The sequence below is a fragment of the Canis lupus genome, chromosome 9 (genome assembly GCF_048164855.1).
Source record: "Canis lupus baileyi chromosome 9, mCanLup2.hap1, whole genome shotgun sequence".
Taxonomy (NCBI): Eukaryota; Metazoa; Chordata; class Mammalia; order Carnivora; family Canidae; genus Canis; species Canis lupus.
In genome coordinates this window covers 23232204-23249633 of record NC_132846.1, presented here as the reverse complement: position 1 = coordinate 23249633, position 17430 = coordinate 23232204, and the positions used below count along the sequence as shown (strand labels likewise).

The window sequence follows — 17430 nt, the reverse complement described above, 5'->3', positions numbered from 1 at the left end:
TGCATTTTACACTGCCTATCATAAAGACAGAGACACAATATTCGGTAGGCCTCATAAGATTTGGGAGGTAACACAACAACTTGTAGTGAGCTGCTCTGATCCAATGTGTAGATATACTATATCTACACTATCTATACACTCCTAGCTTAGAGTGAGCATTAGAATAAGATCATCTGTGGTATAAGCTCCCCTTCCACTTTGGGCCTGTGATCTAGTATTTATAGGGCCTTAAGGGATGTGTGTGTGTGTGTGTGTGTTTATCTGCTATTGGACACCTGCTATTTTATTGGTCTATCTCATTTATTGCCAGTACTAATATAGTATTCATAGTAATATAAAAACGACTCACTATCTGGCAGCATATGATATTCAGTCTTCCCCCTACCATGTAATCCTTTCTCTTCCAGTGTATCATGGCATCTCTTTTATCCTTCAGTCTTTCATATGTATCTAAGAATGAGCTTATCATGTTCTACCAAAGAAGGAAAGGAATGGGAAGGAAAGAAAGAAGGAAGGAGAAAAGGATGGTAAGAAGGACGGAAATACAAGAAACCTTCTTTGGATGTTTTGTTAGAATTTTCTTCATGCCCAAAGTCAATTTAAACCAATAATATATCTTACTAGGCTTATCCCTCCATTTACTTTGTTTTTAAAATGTATATCAATAAAGATGCTTATGGTTTTCATAAACATCTTTTCAAAACTTATTCTTTGGTGCCTCATATTTTGCGGTTGTTATTGCAAGTGGCAACTTTTAAAAAAATATTTATTTATTTATTTTAGAGAGGGAGAGAGAGTTCGAGCAATGAGGAGGGACAGAAGGAGAGGGAGAGAGAGAATCTCAAGCAGACTCCATGCTCAGCTCAGGCCCTGTGCAGAGCTCTCTATCTCATGACCCTGACCTGAGAAGTAAGTAAGAGTCCAATTTTGGACCACCAGCCACCCTGAAAATTTTGAAATTACTTTCTTTTTTACCTTCTTGTTATCATTTAAAAATAGAAATAGTTTATACTTTTATATCAAAATGATTTATTTTAAATAATATCTAAGTAAATTAAATCTTGTTCTAATAATTTCCTCCATATTTATGTAGACATATATACATAATAATGACAATGTCTCAAAGTACTTTTCAAAACCATATACTTTTTTTTTATACTTTCTGTACTAATATTTCAGTTAGACTTAACCAAAACAGTATTAGCAGGTATCTAATATTGTCAATTTTTTCTAATATCAAAATAGATATGCAAATTTCAGTTTCTTTCTTTCATTTCCAGTTTACATTGCATTTCTTTAAAAATCCTTTCTCATATTCTATTTTTTGGTACAGATTTTTATGTATGTTCATTAAATCAAACCATTAATTATAATGTTTAAATATTCTGTATCTTTTACTAATTTTTATCTGCTTTATATAATTGATAAAGCATATATTTGAAAATTTAGAAAATTTTTGTAGTATCCAATTTGAATGTACATAGCATCTTCAATCCAATTCCCTTAAATGGGGATAGGACCAGTGACTGTAAAGAACTAGTACTTTGTGATTAGATTACTTATCAGTTACTTTTGAATTACTCAAAGTGGATATTGTTTCATGTGGGCCTGATCTAATCAGGTGAGTCCTTTAAGTGAAGATGAAGCATTAGAGAGAAGTCCTTTTGATGATTCAGTTCATGATTTCTTAAATTGTAAGGATATGAATTCTTCCAATAACCACATTAGTTTGGAAGACTACCTCAAGGCTCAGCTATTCAACCTTGGCCCCAGTTGTCACCTGGATTTCAGTGAGACCCTAAGCAGAGAACCCAGGTGGACTTCCAACATGTAGAAACTATGATACAGTGATTTTGCATTGTTTTAAAGTGATAACTTTTTGGTAATTTGTTATGTAGCATTAGAGATATAAAATATCTCTTTTTATATATTTATAAAGTCTCTTATATCCCCATTTCTTATCATATTACCTACCCAACTACCATCCTGCAAAGGTAACCCTTTATTATGTGTGTGTATTTTTGAAAAATACATGTTATCTTATACATATGTATTTTTATTTATAAGCTGTGGTGTTATAGGTCTCATTTAATCTTATAATTTTAACATGACAATGTTTCTATGAACTATTTAAATCATATTTACGTCTAGTCTGTTGCTTCTCATAGCCTTCTAATATTCCGGTTTGCATCCACCATATTTTTATGTCTATTCTCCAGTAATGGCCAAACTGTGGGCAGTGTCTCTAGGATATATGCTCAGGAGAGGATTACTGGTTCTCAGAGTATTTGCATATTTAACCTGACTGAGTACTATCAGATTGCTCTCCAGAATACCTGCACATTTAATACCATCATTTGTACTTCATGAACCTTTTTATAGTCCAGTGTTCTCTTCAAGGATTCATGTTATCTAGCATTTTAATTTTTGCTAATACGGGCAGGAAATTATATCACATTGTTTTAATTTGGTCTTCTCTTTTAAAAATGAGTTTAAGCATTTCTTCATGTCTTTGCCATTTACATTATTTCTTCTGTGATTATGTTTTTAATTTTTGAAATTTATTAATATTTGTTTTCTCATTTCCAGAAGGGTTATTTTTTAAGCAGTCACATCATTTTGGTGTTCATCCTACTCTTTCAGTATGTTTTTTTTAAAGATTTTATCTATCTATCTATCTATCTATCTATCTATCTATCTATCTATTATCTATCTATCTATCTATCTATCTATCTATCTATCTATCTATCATCTATTTATTTAAGAGAGAATGAGAGCAGGAATATGCATGCAGGCAGAGCAGTAGAGGGGGAAGGAGAGGGACAAGGAGACTTCATGCTGAACAGGGAGCCAATATGGGGCTTGATCCCACAAAGCTGAGATCGTGACCTGGACCAAAATCATGACCCAGATATCCAACTAATTGATCCACCCAGGCACGTCTTCCCCCTGACCATGTTCATGTTATCTGTAATTTTGGGATTGGTTGTTATGAAATGCTTTTACTTTTTCTGTTTTTTTTTTTTAATTTTAAAATATACCTATTGAGAATTAATCACAAATATGTTGTCTTTTTCTGGAAAATCATACAAAACATTTGATTTGAATTTTAGAGCTGGGCTTAAATACTGGAGACTCATAGAACCTCTCATTTCCATATAACTCTTTGCTCATTGAAGTATCCAACCTCTGTGTCATTTTTCTTTTTAACATTAAATTCACTTGAATGGTTAGTGCAATGAATTATTGGCCTTATGATATACCAAGAAGAATACTCCCATATCAGAACAGAGTTTACCAAACATGTATGGGCAGTTGCTCTTGTAGGAATATAGGATTTCATATGAAGAGTTACCAAAAAAGAAAATGTGGATAGACTGAAAATATCACTGATTCTTATAGGTCATTGATCTTGGAATGATATTAATGAGAAAATGTTAAATGTTCTCACAAGTATATAAATTTCACTTGCTTTTTCTGTATTGATTATATACTGTTCTCCACCCCGTTCCAGCTTAATAAAAAGGTAAAAAGAAACAATATTAAGAGCTACCATTTATTCATTTTAAAGCTTGTCTTTTTTTCTTTATTTAGTGCTTTAATTGCAATAGCTCATATGATTCTCAGAAAACTCCTATGAAATTTGTACTCTTGCATCATTGTTTTACAATGAAAATCTGGAGGCTTATTTTCACCACGGGGTCAAAAGCTTGTTTTACCATATGAATTCTACTATGCTATGCCGCCTCAATTTAAATTAATGTTCTTGTATAATGTAGACTATGACAGGCTAGTTCCAGCCTGGGTATGGCTTTTCAGGGAGTATGTGTATGAATAATGCTGATATCTTAGCATTATTGCTGACATTAGTGCTTGGCTAAGCAAGCTCAGAGGTGGAGTGGCAGTACATATTGAATTGGGCAATGTCCATTCAAAATGTATTTTCAAGATTTAGTAGTTCTTTGTCTTTTTAGTACTGCTAGTTCTTATTCCCTTCCAACCCCTATCATCTAGGAGTTCTTGAATTTGGGCAGAGATACACTTACTATTATAAGGAAAACAGCACTAAAAAAGAAAGTAAGTTGCATTATTTTTAGTGCCTAAAAACCTCCAAATGCTGACATGGTAAAAAGAAAATCTGGCTATATAGAGATCACTGAAAAAAAAAAAAACAAAAAACAAAAAACAAGCACTATCATTGTTATAACAAAGGTTTCAAGAATACTAAGTGATATTGATCATTAAGGCATTGCCTAGTGATTTCCCCTTATGTGACATTAAACATTTGCATTTTAAGTAATGTAGTGGTTCTGAGTACAAAGAAATCTGAACGCTGGAAAACATACAGCTGTTGATACAGCAGATATAGACATTCTTTTTAAAATGATTTAAACTTGATATCTAGTATTTGATTCTTTTTTGGTATGGTTTTTTTTTTCCCTGGGAAAAGAAGAAGCAAAAGTTGTGTTTTGACATAGGATTAGACAGTCAGGATTATGGAAAAAGAAATTAAACCGGTGATATCCAAATCCTTATTCTTCTGACTGAGTTTTGAGAGTATAAATAAATGAGAATATGCTCCCACCTTAGAAAGGAGAAACAGTGGGTTAAGCCTTGATGGAGAGAAACGGAAAGCTAAGGTACTATAGAAGCCCCATACCCAGGCCCTAGACTAGTGAGTTCTGCTGGACATGCAGTTATATCCACTTTGTTGAGGTGCTCTGCTGATACTGAGGCATTTTCCTTGAGCTTTAACTTAGACAGCAAAACAGGAATACATGAAGTTGTAGTATGTCCAGAGGAACCAAGGAAAACATGCAAGTGCATTGATTCTGAGTGGGAGACCTGTGTTAAGTCTTCCACTCAGGGACCAGGCGTGAGCTATTGAAAAGCTGAACACTTGACATTACTTCTACTTTTCCCTTTTGTCTGTGTGCTCTCTAAATAGGCTTATTTTTCTTTTTCAAGTGCCTGCTGTTAAGAAGTGTTGATTTGGTTTGAACTATGTGGGAGGGCTAGGACAAAGTGGACCAGATTGAAAGAAAATTATTGAAGTTAACCCAGAGAAACCATTCTGAAGCAGTTGAAAAAAATGTCAGTTGCTTGCCATATGATACACTCTTTTTGCTTTTGATCCAGATGTTTTAGACACTTGTTGACCTAGAAGGCTTTTATAAATATTCTGCTTTTAGCACAGTGGACCTCTGATCACCAATCATTATATACATTTAGTATCTGAAATTAGCTTTAGGCAGTTTTGTCACATTGTAGCAGCAATCATTTACTTTCCCTGCCAAAAATGTATACACAGTTGTCCTTCCCTATCAGACTGCCAACTTTTAACACTTAGGTAATAATACAGATAAATGGCCACTGAAAACAAAATATGAATGCCTTCTGTATGTGTGTTAAAGTAATTATTGTCGTTAGATGGTTCTTTTGGGTTTGTTTAAGATATTATTTATTTATTATATATCTAGAGAGCGAGCATGAGGAGGAGGTGCAGAGGGAGAAGCAGACTCCCCATTGAGCAAGGACCCAGACATATGGCTCAGTCCCAGAACCCCAGGATCATGAAGGCAGATGCTTAACTGACTGAGCCACTCAGGTGCTCTAATGGTTCTTTGGTTAAGAAAGCAACTTGATGGATCTTTTTCTACCTCAAGTACAGCTCCTATTCTGGATGAAATAGGCTAAGTCAAAGGTTGGCCAAATAAATTTGCATAATCAATTAAGAAAAATTTGAGTTTCTCCTAGGAGAGATATGGCAATGATGAGAAACAGTAATGGAGAAAAGAGAAAAATATACAGCTAGCAAGGCTGGTAGGACATGATAGGTGATAAATTTCATTGTTTTGAAGTCTGATATGGAAAACATTTTTTGGATAATATTTATTTAGTGATGAAGAGTTGTAGAAAGAGGATGGCAGCAAAGGAACCAAGAAAACAATAAAGGGCCAAGTGAAAACAAAGAAGCAGGGAGTACATAAATCTAAAACAAGATGAGAAGTATTTGACTGTTGGAAAGACTGTTGGACTTTAAAATTTTAAAACCTTACCTACCTATCTACCTACCTATCTACTTGCCTGTCTATCCATCTGTCTGTCCATCTGTCCATCCACCTATCCACCCACCATCCACCATCCACCTACCTATCAACCTATCATCTATATGCCTAATATCCTTTAGTGATCTTCTGACTACAGATATCTGAAGGTCTTATAAACTTTCTGACTGATAGCATCTTTAAACACTTAAATAAAAGATTAATACCCTTATTTTTTGTAGAGTGTCATTTTATAGACCAGGAAAACTTCTACATCAGTTCTTGCTTTTCCTATTTATTTCTGCCTTAATATGAAGGGTCAAAATGAGAAAGACATATCCTGTTTCCAAGTAGTTTTAGCAAAAGAGCTAATGGTGGACACAATTATAGCTATAAGCTAAAATGAGCTCTTTAGATTAATTCTTTTTTTCTTTTTTTTAAAGATTTATTTATTTGAGAGAGAGAGAGAGAGAACAAGAATTGAGGGAGAGGCCAGAGAAGGGAGAGAGAAAATCTTCAAGCCGACTTCCGACTGAGCACAGAGCCCAACATAGGGCTTGATCTCATCACCCATGAGATCATGACCTTAGCAGAAAGCCAGTGTTGTATGCTTAACTGACTGAGTCACCCAGGCACCCCTAGATAAATTCTTTTTTTTTGGCTGGGTACAGTATACTTTATTGATGGTACATGACAAGGTAGGGCTCCCCAAGCCCCTCCTCTTCCTCGGGGTCTAGGATGTAAATTGGAGGTCAGGAGATTCTCAGTGTGTTGGGGGATTAAGTTGGGGCAGGGACTCCCCAGCAGCTGAGGGCCTCTCTCTTCCTCTTGTTCTTACTGGGGCTGGTGGTCCAGGAGGCTCTTACTCCTTGGAGGCCATGTGGACCATGAGGTCCGAATTCATTGTCATACCAGGAAATGAGCTTGACAAAGTGGTCATTGAGGGCAATGGCAGCCCCAGCGTCGTGGAAGGTAGAAGAGTGGGTGTCACTGTTGAAGTCACAGGAGATCACCTGGTCCTCTGTAGCCCAGGATGCCCTTGAGGGGTCCCTCCGATGCCTGCTTCACTACCTTCTTGATGTTGTCATATTTGGCAGCTTTCTCCAGGCGGCAGGTCAGATCCACAACTGATACATTGTGGGTGGGGACACGGAAGGCCATGCCAGTGAGCTTCCCGTTCAGCTCAGGGATGACCTTGCCCACAGCCTTGGCGGCGCCAGTGGAAGCAGGGATGATGTTCTGGGCAGCCCCTCGGCCGTCATGTCACGGCTTCCCAGAGGGGCCGTCCACGGTCTTCTGGGTGGCAGTGATGGCATGGACGGTGGTCATGAGGCCCTCCACGATGCCGAAGTGGTCACGGATGACTTTGGCTAGAGGAGCCAAGCAGTTGGTGGTGCAGGAGGCATTGCTGACAATCTTGAGGGAGTGGTCACACTTCTCGTGGTTCAGGCCCATCACAAACATGGGGGCATCAGCAGAAGGAGCAGAGATGATGACCCTCTTGGCCCCGTCTTTCAAGTGAGCCCCAGCCTTCTCCGTGGTGGTGAAGACCCCAGTGGACTCCACAACATACTCAGCACCAGCATCACCCCATTTGATGTTGGCGGGGTCTCGCTCGTGGAAGATGGAGATGGACTTCCCGTTGATGACAAGTTTCCCTTCTCAGCCTTGACTGTGCCGTGGAATTTGCCGTGGGTAGAATCATACTGGAACATGTACACCATGTAGTTGAGATCAATGAAGGGGTCATTGATGGCGACAATATCCACTTTGCCAGAGTTAAAAGCAGCCCTGGTGCCCAGGCGCCCAATACGGCCAAATCCGTTCACTCCGACCTTCATTTAGGACGCGCCTGGCTCTGCACCAGAAGATGCGGCTGTCTGTCGGGCGGGGAGGAGCAGAGAGCCTAGATAAATTCTTTTTAGAGCTATACCTTACACCCCAGTTAATAAAAATTAAGGTTTAAATATGTGAGGATATTTTCTAGATTTGGAAATATGGAGTCTGTTTATTTTTGTTCTTCTGTATTTTAAAACCCATAAAAAAAATCATAAGGAGACCTCCAAGATTAAAGATGGATATTAGGACTGGGTTTAAATAAATTTCCATGGTTCCTTAGATCTTTTTTTAACCTCTTCCCCTTGCCCTTGCAAAAGGGTTTCACTATAGATTGAACACTTTTGGACTGAAATTGGGGAAACATTATGTGCATGGAGGTGGAAAATGCACATTATTCCAAAAGAATGGAAGATGATAGAAGGTTGTCTTTGAACCTCAAAGTTTTTCTCCTGGCAAATGAGCTATAAAATGGTTTTCTCAATATGAGCCCAATTTAGTACAGTTCTAAGTTTCAATGACTTCTGGATTTTTGAGGTCAAGAAGAGTGGAAAATTGGGTTCCCTGTGATTATCTCCTATAGAAATTCCATGCCTGTGATGAAGAAAGAAGATTCAAGGATGTTATCGTGTTTACTTTTATTTTATTTTATTTTTTGTGTGTTTACCTTAAATCTTGAAAATATGTGAAGAAAAATATAAATGATCAAGTCAATTACTGCAAACATACTAAATTGCTTTTTATTCTGTTTCTGATCTGTCATTTAGTTTTTCATCAAAGTTAGAATTGAACGAAGCTTATCTCTACCTCATCAGGGAAACTTATTTTGTGTTTGGAAGTAGTGGGATTCAATAGTAATAGTTTGTAAGAAGAGCACTCCAGTTGGTTTGGAAATTTTCTTGGTAAGTTTTTGAAATTGACATGAGCTTAGCTGACTTTATACAATAGCTGAGTAAGAAGCTCCCTGGAGTAACATATAAGGGGAACTTCTGAATGGATGTCACAAACTATTTTACATAAAAATTGAAAGTATCAGTAGGAAATCATCCTTTAGCTCTTTTGTCTACTTAAATATCCCATAGCCACAACTTCTTATAACCCATCTTTATTAAATTACTTCAGTTGTCGTCTTCATCAAAGCTATAGAGGATGCCCATTCCTTGTTATGTTTTCTTTCTTTCTTTTTTTATTATTAGCATTTTACTCCTCACTTCCTTCCTCAGTTTCAAGTATCATTTTCATCACTTTGATACTTCTCTCACCAATATCCTTGGAGATCTATATCACTGTTATTCTATTGCACTGGCCTGGTCAAACACCAACCCTTCATGAATCTTGGAAGGAATTGCTTTTTCGAGGCAGTTAGTGTCAGAATTACTTGGTGTGGAAAACCTGTATATCTGGTGTCAGATGTGTGGTGAGTGTGGTAATGGTGTAAGAATAAAAGTACACAATAAATTGTCCTTTTCCCTCACTTACTAACTTACCTGCATCTGCACTCAGAGTCTCCTACTGGCCATTCATTATGGAGGAAAGCATGTTCTGTCCCACTGAACCCTTGCATTTCTTCTCTGAGCTCCATGTCACCTCACTTTCACAGAGGCCTTACTTTCTGAGGCTAATTACTTCTCCTGTATGTCAATATCCCCTTCTTAACAGTGCCTTAAAGCAGATCAGTGTTTTAACGCGTTCAGTTCTCTACTATCTTAAAACAATTCTTCTATCCAAAATCTCCTTAGAGTTGACAGTTTCTTTTCACAACAAAGATTCTTTAAAAGGTCTTCTTATTGTCTTTATTCCTTTCTCTGTCATTTTACCTTTGCCTTTATTCCTTTATAATTTTATTAGTCAGCTTCACTGCAGTGGTAAATAACCCCCCCAGTCTCAGCAGATTAACACAACAAGCACTTATTTCATGCTCATGTTACATGTCAACCCCTGGTGGTTTGCTGCTTTGGCTCTTCTCTCTGTATCTTATTATTCTAGGACCCATTCTGAAGGAGAAGCCCTTTTGGGAAATGCCGTTTCCATGGCAGAAAGAAAAAAGTGAGAACTGATGAAAACACTTCATGCTCATCCGGCTTTTATTTGGAGCTGTTTAAGCTCTAATCCATCAACTTTTGTGATATTTGGACACAATTATCTTTTGTATGATCGATATAAACCAAAAGATATGGAAAACCATTTTGATGGAGCATAAGCCAAGTTAGTAATGAGAGCAAAAATTTAGGGCTACAGCTTGTGCTAGTAGGGCTGAGCACCAGATCCTGAGAGACAGAGGTGTCTGTCTAGGTGTTAATGCTTTAACACATTTGGTTGTGTGTGTGTGTGTGTGTGTGTGTGTGTGTGTGTGTGTCTGTGATACGTGAAGCCCTCTAAATAGCAGACCCCTGACTGGGGCTCCTTTTCCTGAGCTAAGGATGGTCTACACTTGGATGTTCCATATTGACATTGAGCCTAACCCGAAATGAACTAATTTTTGCTCCAGATCTGCTCCTTTTCCAGGGGTATGAGGGCAGAGATCATGTTCTTTCTATTCAGCTTTAATCCTGATGCTCCACAGACACATAGGTGGCTCAGTGGTTGCACATCTGCCTTCAGCTCTGGGCATGGTCCTGGAGTCCTGGGATGGAGTCCTATATTGGGCTCCCCATGGGAGCCAGCTTCTTGTTCTGCCCATGTCTCTGCCTCTCTCTGTGTGTCTCTTACAAACAAATAAATAAAATCTTTAAAAAAAATCCTGATGGGGATCCCTGGGTGGCGCAGTGGTTTGGCGCCTGCCTTTGGCCCAGGGCACGATCCTGGAGACTCAGGATCGAATCCCACGTCGGGCTCCCTGCATGGAGCCTGCTTCTCCCTCTGCCTGTGTCTCTGCCTCTCTCTCCCTCTCTTTGTGTGACTATCATAAATAAATAAAAATTAAAAAAAAATCCTGATGTTCCAATTTCCTAATATTGCTGTGGAGCCTCTTTCTAAACTGGAAATGTGATGATAACCCTCTACTCAGACAAAGCTCAGAGTCCACATTCTCATGGGATGAAATCCAAAATTCCTGGCTTGCCATTAAACTCTGCTTGTTTCTCCTTCCATCCTCTTATAGCCCTCATTTTGGTAGTTTGGATTAGTAATATTTTACTCTTGCCTTTGATATTTTTTCTAAGATGTATCTATCACTAACTTATAGTTCAGTTTCCTATTTATCAACTAGGCCTCAGCTCAGATATTACCTACTCTATTGAACTTAGCACCACACACAGACTTTTGTGTCCCTTCCCTTATGCTTCTACTGAAATCCTCTTACATAATTATGACAAAACATTTAATTATGTTATCTGATATAATTTGTGTTATAAAGTTAAAATTATATAAGTATATATAGCCATATTGTATGACTTATATGTTTGGAATATATATGTGCTATATATGTGTGTATGTATCAATATATGCCACTCATAGACCTTAATGTAAAATAATATATCAATACACATTCACTAAATAAATAAAGTGTTCTTGGCAAGCACATTTTTCCTAGATATTAAGACATAATCTCTGTTATTTTGAATTTCTCTATTCAATAATTGAATAGTCCAAAATAAGAAATTCTGCTTTTTATTTGATGTATCTTCCCTCCGATGTAATTAGTTTCTAGTGGAGAAGCATATAAAGTTCACACACACCTTAAAGTTTCAGATTCTTCTCCAAATATTTGAAGTTATTAGAGATATGTTCCTGGGCTATGTCTGACTCTGCCATTCATTTCCATGTGAATTACCTGAAGTTCTAAACAGTTTAGGAGAATTGATGAATCTTAGCAAAGGATTTATAATACTTTGTTTTAATCCATTTATATTACTTTGGATTACCAACAACTTTTATCTGAAACCTTACATTTATCTCTTAAACCATTTCCTTACCTCCAGTCTCCCCTCTATCCCAACTTTTTAGAATGATTTTTTAAAAATACAAATCTGGTTCTTTCACTCGTTAGTCAAAAACTATCAATAACATTCTATTTCTTATATTTATAACCGACAACCTCCCTGTCTTTCAGTCTTTACCCCCATTCAATCATCGAGTTTTAGAGATTCAACTTCCCTGTCCTCTATCAAATCTAGCCTATCCTTTCTACCCCTAGAGCTACTGATAATTAAAGCATCTATCATATTGTGCTTGAGCTATTAGAATAGTCTCAAAATTAGTCTCTCTTCTTGGAGGATTGTCTTTCCCTAATACATTCTGTACTCTACTGACCGATGGATTATTCAGAAATTAAAATTAGTTCATATAGATACATGATAAACTCCATAATATTATCACACAAAAGGTCTTCCTTTATCTACTGGGCTGTCTTTTTCTTTTCTCTTTTGTTTTCTTTTCCTTTGTTTCCTTTTTTTGTTAATAACACTGGTTAACCATCTAGAAAGACTCTTTAGCTCCATCCTTATATAAAATACTTTTAACACTGAGTTTTATCAACCTTGTCTGTGAAATCTTTTCTGTAGCCTTCACTGCCTTTAGCAGAGAGTTCACCATTCCATTCCATCCTCGGTACCCCTTTTTGATTTTGTTAATATTTCTTTAATAGTCATTATAAAATTCAATCACTTTCGTATACTTACCCATATAAATTCTTTTATGCATTTTATTTAATGTTTATGACATCTCAAAAAAGAGTTACATTGTTTTATATGTTTATTCATCATTCTACACATATATTAATCATCTATTTAGTATGAAGCATTTTTGCAATATGTTAAAGCTTATACAGTAAGAAAGCCATAGTTGCCATAATAGAACTTCAGAAAATTAAGGCTCAAAATATGTAAGTAACCTAACCTAGTGATACATAGTTGCAAATACCAGTGGATTCAGATCTAGGCTCTTAAGGGCATAAGCAACCTCTTATTTATGATTTCATCACTAGTACTTTCTTCAATTTCTAGCTCATTGCAGTTGAATAAATGATATAATGAAAAATTTTACTTTTTAGATATAATTCTTTTATTTGGGGATAGTTCATCCACTCCTGAAATTCCTTTCATTGTATGTACATTCCAGGATGGGAACACTTTGGAAAATACACTGAATCACAGAAATTATAATTACTACTATGACAGTTGATATTTAAGTATCTATTTTATAGCTTTGCATGTCTTAATTAAGGATTGACCTGAGATACAAAAGAGCTCACCTCATCTTATGAATGCAGCTAGATAACAGCCACACCAGTAGAACTAACCCAGAAAATGACTCAAATCCTGGCATAACGGACACTCTACAGTTAATTGTAGAGAGGAGGTCATATCAGAAATGGCAGGAGGGGCAGAGACCTGGTAGGAAGACAAACTTCCTGTGAGGCTAACCACAAACTGGAGGGATACATGGAGATTGGAGAGAACAGACCCTATTCCTACCCTACACAGAGGACCCGCGCTGAAAAGACAATCCATAACATTTGGATTTAAAAACCAGTGGGGTTTTTACAGTCAGTGGGTCTTAACTCTGGGTACTTTAGAAATCAGCAGACTTGAGGCACTTGGGTGGGCGTCTGCCATTGGCTTAGGTCATAATTCTGAGGTCCTGGGATCGAGTCCCACATCTTCCTCTGAGGAGCCTGCTTCTCCCTCTGCCAATGTCTCTGCCTCTCTCTCTGTGAATAAATAAATAAATCTTAAAAAAAATAAGCAGATTCAGCACTGGGAGAGCCAGAGGGTGATAGGAAACTGAGTCTCTGCCCTTAAGGAGAGAGTATTAAGGAGGACACTTGTTATGATGAACCCTGGGTATTGAATATAAGTGACAGATCACTGAATTCTATTCCAGAAACCAATACTGCACTGTATGTTAACTATCTAAGATTAATAAACAAACAAAACAGCACAACAAATAACCCCACTAAAATACAGCATAGAAGCAGCAGTTTGAGAAGCAAGCACCTTGGGTATATGGGAAGAAGGTTTATTTACTATTCTCAGAACATGCAGTAGAGAGGCAGGGATTGTAAGGAGACTTCTCCAAAAGCAAAAGACCTTGCAGGCACCATTTTTCTCCTTCAACCCAGCCTAGATACCACGACAGCCTCCAGAAATCAACACAAACACACTCCACATAGCTCGCTAACACTGTGTGCTCTGCCCCCACGTTCTCCAGATCTGCCTCATCCAACTGTCCCCACTCAGCAGGCTTCTGTTCAAAGCAGCTCTAGCCAGGTCCCACCCTGTGAGCAATCCTGGTAGGGACTAGTGCCTACTTGGCTAAAACTGTGCAGTCTGCCCTGCTGTTCTCCTATGAACACACCAGCCTCAGCTGCACTCCCTTCAAAGTACTGCCTGACATATCTCATTCTGCAAGCAGCCCTAACAATGAGCAGCACCACTCCAAAGTGACTCTTGCCCTGGGGAGAGGGGAAGATAACCAAACACAACAATTCAACTGCACCCCCAGCAGTGGGCTGGGGGCACACATCTTACCTAACTGCCAGTCCTACCCACCAACAAAACCTCAGAGGGGGCAGTACAATGAGATAGCCCTATATCTCAGGACCACTGCTTCCTCCCAAAAAAATGTGTGTGTGGGTGTCTGGGTGGCTCAGGCGGTTAAGCATCTGACTCTTGGTTTTGGCTCAAGTCATTATCTCAGGGTCATAGGATCAAGCCCTGGGCAAGACTCCAGGCTCAGCCCAGAGTCTGCTTGAGATTCTCTCTCTCCATCTCTCTCCCTTCCCCCTTTGCACACATGCTCTCTCTCTCTCTCCCAAATAAATAAATCTTTTTTTTAAAAAAAGCATCCAAATTGGTAAGAAAGAAGCAAAACTTTGATCTCACTTATATGTTGAATTTAAGAAACAAAGCAGAGGATCATAGAGGAAAGGAGGGAAAAAATATAAAAGATAAAATCAAAGAAGGAGACAAACCATAAGAGACTCTTAATCATAAGAAACAAACTGAGGGTTGCTGAGGGGGGATGGGGTAACTAGATGATGGACATTAAGGGTACATGATGTAATAAGCAGTGGGTGTTATATAAGACTGATGAATCACTGAACTCTACCTCTGAAACTAATAATATACTATATGTTAATTAATTGAATTTAAATTTTAAAAAGACTTTAAAAAAGGAAGAAGTAAAACTTTCACTATTTGAAAAGGACATGATACTATATATAGAAAGCCCTATATACTCCACCAAAAAACTACTAGAACTGTAAATGAATTTAGTAAGGTTTCAGGATACTGAATTAATATACAGAATTCTTTTGCATTTTTATAACTAGCAGAAAGAGAAATTAAGAAAACGATCCCATTTATAATTGCACCAAAAACAATAAAATACATAGGAATAAACTTAACCAAAGATGTGAAAGATTTGTACCCTGAAAACTATAACATACTGATAAAAGAAATTGAAGATAAAACAAACAAATGGAAAGATATTCCATGCTCATAGTTGGGAGAATGAATATTGTTAAAATGTCATTATCACCTAAAGAAGTCTACAGATTGAATGCAATCCATAACAAAATACCAAAGCATTTTTCACAGAAGTAGAACAAGTCATCCTAAAATTTGTGTGGAACCACAAAAGGTGTGAGTAGCTAAAGCAATCTTGAGAAAGAAGAATAAAGTTGAAGGGATTACAATTCCAAACTTCAAGATTACTACAAAGCTGTAGTAATCAAAATAGTATGGTACTAGCACAAAAATAGACACATAGATCAATTAAATAGAGGATCCAGAAGTCAGTACACAATTATATGGTAAATCTATTACAGAAGAGGCAAGAATATAAAATGGGAAAAGATAGTGTCTTCAACAAATGGCCTTTGAAAAACTTAACAGCTACATGTAAAGCTACATGGATCACTTTTTTACACTATACACAATGGATTAAAGACCTAAATGTGAGAACTGAAACCGTAAAATTTCTAGAAGAAGACACAGTCAATAACACCTTTGACATCAGCCATAGCAACATTTTTCTAGATATATCTCCTGGCATGGGAAACAAAAGCAAAAATAAACTATTGGGAACATCAAAATAAAAAGCTTCTGTACAGCAAAGGAAACCATCAACAAAACTAAAATACAGTCTATTAAATGAGAAAAGACATTTGCAAATGATATATTTGATAAGGGGTTAATATCCAAAATATATAATGAACCTATTCAACACCAACAACATGGATAGATCTAGAGGGTATAATGCTAAATGAATCAAGTCAGTCAGGGAAAGAAAAATATCATATGATTTCACTCATATGTGGAATTTAAGAATCAAAACAAACAAAGAAAATAAAAGACAGAAAAGAGAGAGTGTCTTAAATATAGAGAACTGGTAGTTGCCAGAGGGGAGGTGGGTATAGGGATGGGTGAAAAAGCTAAAGGGGATTAAGAATACACTTATCATGATGAACACTGAGTAATGTATATAATTGTTGAATCATTATATTGTACCCTGAAAGTAATCTAACACTGTTTTAATTATATTTGAATAGAAAAGCCAATAGTAGCAAAAAGAAGGCAGCAGTAGCTATACTTCTATTAGACAAAATAGACTTAAGCTAAAAAATTGTCACAAAAAAGTCATTATTTAATGATAAAGGGGTGAATAATAATGATATAATAACTATATGTATATATGTATCCAACTGTGAAGCTTCTGAATATATAAAACTAATACTAACAGAACTAGAAGGTGAAATAAACAGCAATACAGTAATATTTGGACACTGATACTGCACTCTAAACAATGAATATGTCATCTGGACAGAGAATCAATAAAGAAATTGCATTTGAACAACAGATAGCCCAAATGGACCTTACACAATATACAAGATAGTCCATCCAACAGCAGTGGAATACGCATTCTTCTCAAGTGTACATGGAGCATATTCTAGGATAGGTCCTATGTTAGGCCAACAAATAAGTCTCAGCACATTCAAGGAGATAGAAAGCATGTCAAATATTGTTTCTTTTTTAAAAGATTTTATTTATTTGAGAGAGAGAAGGAGAGCTTGAGCAAGGGGAGGGGCAGAGGGAGAGAGAGAAGCAGACTCTTTGCTGAGTGGGGAGCCTGATGTGCAGCTTGATCCTACGACTCCAGGATCCTGACCTGAGCCACAGGCAGATTCTTAACCAACTGAGCCACTCAGGTGCCCCTCAAGTATTGTTTCTGACCACAGTGTTATAAAACTAGAAATCAACAAGAAGAAGGCTGGAAAATTCTCAAACATGAGGATGTTGACATACTCCCCCAAAATCACTGGATCAAAGAAGAAATCAGAAGGGAAATCAAACTATATCTATATCTATCTATATCTATCTATATCTATATCTATATCTATCTATATCTATATCTATATCTATCTATATCTATATATTAAAGATTTATTTGTTTTAGAGACAAAGAGTACAGAGGGTGGAGGAGAGAGAGGGAAGAGAGAATCCTAAGCAGACTCCCTGCTGAGCACAGAGAGCCCAATGCTAGTTTTGATCCCACAACCCTGTGATCATGACCTGAGTTGAAACCAGGAGTCTGATGCTTATCC

The 17430-nt window shown here is 37.1% G+C and overlaps 1 long non-coding RNA gene across 1 annotated transcript in view; it reads left to right on the top strand.

Moving 5' to 3' along the window:
* Window positions 1-407: 407 nt before the first annotated feature.
* Window positions 408-17430, top strand: part of LOC140639889 (uncharacterized) — a 38383-nt gene continuing 21360 nt past the window's right edge. Inside the window, exons 1-2 of the long non-coding RNA XR_012036543.1 lie at window positions 408-527; window positions 784-909. This is a non-coding gene — a long non-coding RNA (uncharacterized lncRNA). The remainder of the gene's footprint in view (window positions 528-783; window positions 910-17430) is intronic.